Source organism: Octopus sinensis, linkage group LG3, assembly GCF_006345805.1.
Source record: "Octopus sinensis linkage group LG3, ASM634580v1, whole genome shotgun sequence".
NCBI classification, from domain to species: domain Eukaryota; kingdom Metazoa; phylum Mollusca; class Cephalopoda; order Octopoda; family Octopodidae; genus Octopus; species Octopus sinensis.
The window spans coordinates 167019745-167027130 of NC_042999.1; positions in this window are offsets into that span (position 1 = coordinate 167019745).

The following is a 7386-nucleotide window of genomic DNA, read 5'->3' on the forward strand; positions in this document are numbered from 1 at the left end:
TACTGGCCCCACCGAATACAAGACAAATACAAAATAACACTAAGTCAAGCAACATCCCACATACAAGTAATTCGAAACAAAAATATATCACATACAGAAATTTTACACACATCACTAACGAAAACACCCATAGATACCCACACACATAACAATCTGAGGCAACAATACCACCGTTTCCCCGAACCAATCTCACACAATCTCACAGACAACTCATACAAACAAAATTGCACCCAACATTTTTTAGCCCCAGACCAGAGACACCAGGACACAGGCTGGAACCTAGTAATAAGGAAAAACCGAAGATAATCAACCTTTCAACCAAACCTCTCTCTAACATAAAAATTGACATCCTCTCAAATGGGCTCAAATTCAAGCCAACTCCACGCAGAGCCAACCAAAATGAGGTCAAGGACAATATAACAGAATTCTGCAGAAAATTAAGACTAGCAGAAGCATCAACCAGTTTCAATACTGAAGATGACTCACTAGTCAAAAACAAAAGTGAACACATCCCCCACAGAGGAAGGAATAAAGATCTTGACGAGTTCTGCAGCCACATAGAGAACTTTCCCTACCATACTATACATAAACAGACAGTTAACTCAAATTTTAACACTGCACAATGGAAGGAACTGATAGAACTTCAAAATGATATAATCGTTAAGGAAGCAGACAAAGGAAGTGCAGTTGTAATAATGGACACATTATACTATAGAAATCTAGTAATTTTCTTGCTTGATGACAATCAAAATTATGAAAAAATCACCAACTACACCCCGCAAAAAATAAGGAAAACTCTGTCCTCACTAATTAAAACCCATGGAAAGGAACTGACAACCAAAGAGATTGACTTTCTAACAAACTTTAAATGTAAATCTAGCCTCTTCTATGGTCTGCCAAAAATACACAAAGGCCAAATTATAAATGAAACCATTAAAAAATCACCAAAGACATACATACACACACCTAACCCGGGGGACCTAAAACTACGACCCATTGTAGCTGGCCCAGCCTGTGAAACACACAGATTAAGTCTATTTATGGACATCCTCCTGAAACCATTCCTCAAACACATCGATAGTCATATCAGAGATGACTTGGATATGTTAAACCACCTTCCAAAAAAAAAAAACGTCAAAGAAGAAACATGGTCTCATTTGATGTAGATAATTTATATACTAGTATACCTCATAATTATGGACTAGAGGCAATACAGTTCTGGCTGGACCAATTTCTGGAAGAAATACTAAAAAGGATCAGTAAAGAATTCATTACTAAATCGGTTGAATTCATCCTACAAAATAACCACTTCGTGTTTGACAATACGTTTTACCGTCAAAAATCCAGAATTGCTATGGTTACAAGGAAATGGGCTACCAGGAAATAGTTATATACCAGGAATCTTTATCGACCTTTGGAAACCCCCTTTTTCAATACATAAAAGAGAATTGGAAAAGATTCCTGGACGACTGTTTTATACTCTGGAATGAAAACACAGATAAACTCCTAAAATTCAAAAACCTATTGAACAGCATCAACCCAAATATACAGTTCACGATGGAGTACAATCAAAAGGAGCTTCCATTCTTAGATATACTGATTAAGAAAATTAACCTTAAAATAGAAACAGACATATTTTACAAAGCCACAGACGCCAAACAATACCTACTTTTTAATTCATGCCACCCAAGACACACTAAAACAAACATCCCTTTCAACCTTGCAAGAAGGATATGCACAATAGTCTCAGAACAAAATACCAGGAACTTTAGACTGCAAGAACTCAAAAACACCCTAATTGACAGACACTACCCAGTTCAACTCATAGAGGATGGGATCAGACGTGCAACAGAAATAGACATAGAAACTTTGAGAAAAGTTCAACACAACAACACACCTTCCCCGAAAATACTGCCTTACATATCCACATACAACCCCAGAAACAAAGAAGTCTTCACCATCATCACCCAGAATTTACCAATACTTCATAAGGACCCCAAATTAAAGGAAATTCTAAACACACATAAAATCATTAAAAGCTACAAACAACCTAAATCACTTAAAAAGATTCTCACAAAGGCAAAATTGTTCTCTGAAATTACGGATGCAAAAGTAAAAAAATGTGGTAGACCAAACTGCGCAACATGCCCAAACCTTCTAGAAGGATCAGAATTCCTCTTCAAAGAGGAACAAAAAAATCAAAATCAAATCTGACTTTACTTGTGCTTCAGAAAAACCTGATTTATATCATAAGATGCTCGGGCTGCCACCAAAACTACGTAGGGTCCACGGGATTATCGCTCAGACGCAGATGCACTCTGCATCGACAACAGATTGCATTCCCAGAATACAGAATGATACCCTTTAGTGAGCATATTGAGAAATGCGCAAAGCAACTACTACCACAATTTTTAATCTTTCCATTCTATCAATGTGCTATTGGAACACCAACACAAATTAGATTAAACAAAGAAACATTCTTCATTGAAAAATATAAGCCTGAATTTAACCATCCTAACATTCTTATACAGATAAACTCATCCCATTAAAAAATAAATAAATAAAGTGATTATCTCCCTTATACCGGAAGAAAACCCTTATTACCTCCCCCTACCTGGAACTCTTCTTTGCACTTCATAACGAAGACATGACACGATGTACGTAAAGAACTTTGAGAAATTGAAAAGTTTACACGAAACCGGTTTTTCTCAAAAAACTATGTTACTATGCACAAAATTTTATAACATTTTTCTAACATAACGACTTAAATATATTCTTTAACCTTATAAAACAAGCCTTCTGTAGTCTTTTCACTCTTTTCTATATATATATTATATATATATATATATATATATATATATATATAAAATAATTATTTTATTTTTCTAGTTTATTTTTAACCTGATGAGTGGCTATATTTATATCGAAGTGATTTTACTACTACTATAATCATTTCTTAAATATAGCCACGAAACACGTGTCGTTATTCTACCAATTACATACGTTTTATTATTTTTTTTGCAATTTACTCAATTATTGATATTTTATTGTTATTATAATTTTAATATTTCTATATTATATGTAATTTTCTAGATGGTGTAATTTAATTGTTCATTTTGAATTGATAAAAGGTGTTTTTTTTCTAATTTTTTATATATATATATAACTTTCTTTCCACACTGCTTTACATTCGGATATACTTTTTTATTTTCCTTTTTACTACTCTATTTCTAAAAATTTAGTTTCCTGAGTTGAGATTTAAATACTTTTATAATTTATGCTATATATATTTCCAATGTGTGTTTTTTTCTTTCGTGCAGTTATTTATTTTTCTTATAAGACAAATATATATTCATTTATTTAGCTTTTTACGTTTATGCCTGAGTTATTTTGAATATCTTACCATTTTGTATCGATCGTTGAAATAGGGCAGGATGATCGATAAGTTTCTTATTTAAAACTTATTACTCGATGCGAATTTAATTTCTGTGAATCTGCAATTTGCATCTAATTTGTCGAAAGTCAGGAGCGATTTTGCTCCCGTAATGCAATAGTGATAATATTGATAATGAAATATTTATGTGGTCTAGGATATTTTCACTTCATTTTCTACGGAGAAGTCCAAAACAATGCCTGATGTATGAAGAAATTTAGCTAAAGACTACATGGCTGATGGTCACCATCATGAAATATCATTGGAATGCTATAATAATTCTTTTACTCTTTGGTAGTCTTAGACATTGAACTGCATGTTTGCTCTGTCACTCGTTTCGAGGCTTCGATCATATTGATCCGAGTAATTATTTCAGCCTGGTATTTATTTTATCGATATTTGATGAACAGTGGCTAAGTTACTTTTTGACACAGCCAGGAACTATCTATCTATCTATCTATCTATCTATCTATCTATCTATCTATCTATCTATCTATCTATCTATCTATCTATCTATCTATCTATCTATCTATCTATTTATCTATCTATCTATCTATCTATCTATCTATCTATCTATCTATATCTATCTATCTATCTATCTATCTATATTTCAATCTATCTTTCTGTCTGTCTGTCTGCCTGTCTGTCTGCTTGCCTGTCTGTCTGTCTATCTATCTGTCTGTCTGTCTGTCTATTAGTAAAGCTCACGGACTTGTGGTTATGGTGTTACACTCAGGATCGTGAGGTCGTGGTTTCATTTCTCAGACCGTGCGGTGCGTTGTGTTCTTCAGCAAAACTCTTTTTCACATTGCTCTGCAAACATTTCAATATCTGATGCGTAACACATTTGTGTTCCTGTAGAAGTAATATCGATTTGATGCAGGGAATGGGCTTATGTGAACACTGACATGTAATCACTATAAACAAGGCAGCTATGTAGTTTTTCAGCAAAAAATTGCAGAAATCTCATCCGTCGTTTAACGACACAAAAGTCCATAATATACACTCATTAAATAGATTAATTCAGAAAAGACCGGCGGAATTAAGAGCACTAAAACCGGAAATATTAAGCTGGGCGAGGTGTTTAATGGCTGAGCTTGCGGTCACATTGACTGTCAACGTGTAGAATGGTTCCAGAAGACTGAAGAGATGCAATACTGATTGCAATACTGTTAAAAAAAAGGTGTCAAGTTCCACACAATAGCAAACGTCCTGGTATTCCCTTACGTGTAACTGTTAGTAAGATATTCGCCAGGTTTTTTTGGGGTGGGGGGTGGGTCAAGGGAATGAATGAACAAGCCCGTTTTGTACACATTTTACATATTGCTTGCACTGTGAGACTGGCTTTCCTTTGCCTACGCTTCTACATTATTCTTTTTATTTTCCTTGTGGAAAACAACAGGATGTAACTATATATTAATTCTCATTGCCTTAACACTGTTGGTTTCCGCGAGTTAACAAATATACTCATGACTTTAAGGCATTTTCTGTAAGAAATGACTTACATTCTGCCAAAGCATACAATATGAATGCATAACTTCGGCATGATGACAACCGCTTGTGTCATCCAAGCATCCATCCATCTAATACCGACTGTGAATGGAAGCACATACACCTGTCTCTGGCGGAATGGCTGCTTGACTCCTTTTTTTTTCTCTCTCCAGTTTCAGCTCAGAGCTGCGGCCATGCTGATGCACCTTGTTTACCTGTCTACTATGACACCCTTACACATTAGCTTCCCGACTCTGCAGCTTTATTTGCACCCTCTCCCGCTTCAATATGATGTTTTTTTTGGGGGGGGTCACAGTATCTCATTTGCCTTTATTATTCTGGTGAGATAGCCATTTGTTCCGAACTCATCCTATTCCTGATCTTGTGTTCTGTACAATGCCTATAATTCTCTCTCGTTTCTAGGATAGCCTCTGTCACTTCTTCAATATTTCTAAAGCTCTATTTCTTTCCTGTCAACCCTGTTGGCTGGATCATACAAACAATGAGATTTATGGAATCTCGTAGCATCATATGGTAGTGAGCGCTTGATATTTCAAACTCCTCTTCTGATATTAAATTCAGCCGGAGTTTTTGCAGTGGTATTGCATAGCCTAACTCTTCTAAAATCTGGTGGGTAGTCAAGTGAGTCTTATATTAACTGGCAACTCCGCTATTGTTGATAGTGTTTCATGCATTTGAATATCCTACTAAAGCAGTAGTCAACGGCTGAGCTTGATTTAGTTCAAGTTCCTGTATTATTTCTGCAACTTCTTGGATGATTGACACTTGCATTGCAAAATCTGTGGCATAAACTAATTTCTGCTTGCATTTCAATCCATCTAAATCCATCAAGTTTTTATAGACATCCAAAAATGAAAATGCTTCCATCGAATTTTTTTTGTTCAAAATGGGACATCCCATCATCCACTCGCACTATTCATAGTACTTGGAACCAAAATAACAATGACATTCCTTTCTGCCCACTTTGGTTTTGATTTTCAGTTCAAGCTTTGACTCCTCGTTTCCAAAAATGATAATTCTCTCCATATCTGCGAAGCTTTTTGTTGTAAAGAGCCGGGAAAGTAGAGAGAAAATTGAACTAATTGATTCTTTTGCCATCCTGAGGGTGAATGAAAGCGTGAAAAGTTTTCCTGGGTAATCATTTTTTCAAATGAATTGAAGCTTTATTCTACAAAAAAAAAAAATGTAGGTGCTAGTCTACTTAATTACGTAAGCTTTTAAAAATAATTTGAAATATCGATAAATGGATGAAAACTAGTTTTAGTACAAAAAAATTAACTTTACCAGTTCCTTCTTTTCGCTCCAAATGTGAAGTAGTGAAGAAGAAAATTCTGGGTAGTGGGCACGTGATTGAATTCAGGTTCTAAGAAGGGATCAAGAAAACTCTCTATGGGTTAAATCCCTTTGCAAAGCAGGCGTGGCTGTGTGGTAAGAAGTTTGTTCCCAACCACATTGGTTCCGGGTTCAGCCCCACTGCGTGGCACCTTGAGCGACTGTCTTCTACTATAGCTTTGGGCTATAGTAGAAGACATTCACTTTGGCGGGCGGAAACTGAAAGAAGCCTGCTTTTGTGTTTGTCCACCACCACTGTTTGACAACCGGTTTTGGTGTATTTACGTTCCCGTTACAGCGGTTCGGCAAAAGAGACTCGGGTTTTAAAAAATAAATACTGGGTCTGTTTATTCGACTAGAAATTCCTCAAGGGGGTGTTCTAGCATGGCTGCAGTCTAATGACTGAAGCAATTAAAAGATAAAAGATAAAATTTATATTTTTCAGTACCGAATAATTGTACGAAATCACTACCTTCTGGGTTCAAATCGCGGGTCAATTTTGCATTTCATCCCATCCTGCCAGGGCCGATGAAATATCATTATCATAGTGTAGTAAGTTCAATGAGTTACCGTGCTGCACTATAAAAGTCGAATGAACCTTCTATCAATGAATCATCTCTATCCAAATTTATGCGATATGAATATTTCTTCGACTTGGCTTGTTTCAAAAATAGAAAACTAATTCTCACATAATTATGCTGAACGAAATGAAGAATCAGTTAATCAGAACGACCATGCGTCGTATGTGCAGACTAAAATCGTTGATCTAATCTATGAACCATCAACACAGAAATAGTTGGTAGTAAATGGAAATTGAGATTTTGGAGAGGAATAGTCAACGAGGATAAAATAAAATGAATATCTGATCAAACGAAGGAATATACTTTGCGTGGATTTACTGGTTGAGAGCAGTCAAAGAGGAACGGAAGTATATTGATGGTGAAGTAATTGTCGGAAATATTTGCAGTGACAGATCATCCGTTACAAATCGATTGAATGAAGATTTAAAAAAAAAGAAGGAAAAGGAAAACAAACAATATTAGCAAATGAATCTAGGAAATGAGAAAGCTTTAACAGTGTGCGTGTCATTTCATGTTGTCATTCAAAAA